We start from the raw sequence: 606 nt of genomic DNA on the forward strand, positions 1-606 counted from the left end.
GGGATTGGGGGCAGGAGGAGAAGGGGACGACAGAGGATGAGATGGCTGGATGGCATCACTGACTCAATGGACATGAGTCTGAGTGAACTCCGGGAGTTGGTGATGGACAGGGAGGCCTGGCGTGCTGTGATTCATGGGGTCGCAAAGAGTCGGACACGACTGAGAGACTGAACTGAACTGAAAAATATTTGATTTCTTATCCTTCCCTAATTGCAATGCTCTCATCCATGCAATTAGCTCAGCCTCCTGGGCTGATGTCTGGGGTGGCAGGGCTTCAGCTCCTATAACTTCAGCTAGACTAGGGCATATCCCACCTTTTGGGTTTCTGTTTCTACAAAACCACTCCCATCAGTAAATCATCTGATCTCAGGGCTGTCAGGAGGTTCATCTAGAAGATCAGACCTGCTGGAGTAAGTTTGTTTGTCTCTACAATGATGTAGTAAGTCTCCTCTTGGCTGCTGGAAGTGGAGTTGCCAGGTTCAGGGTTTGGCACACCTTTAAGGTAATGTCGGGGTCCATTAGGAGGGCCTGATATCTTGTTAACCTTCCCCCAGCCAACCAGTGATGTCCTTTGAGCATAGACTGTACCTGATGAAGCATTAATAT

This window comes from Bison bison, unplaced genomic scaffold (assembly GCF_000754665.1).
Source record: "Bison bison bison isolate TAMUID 2011002044 unplaced genomic scaffold, Bison_UMD1.0 scf7180017864508, whole genome shotgun sequence".
Classification (NCBI taxonomy): Eukaryota; Metazoa; Chordata; class Mammalia; order Artiodactyla; family Bovidae; genus Bison; species Bison bison.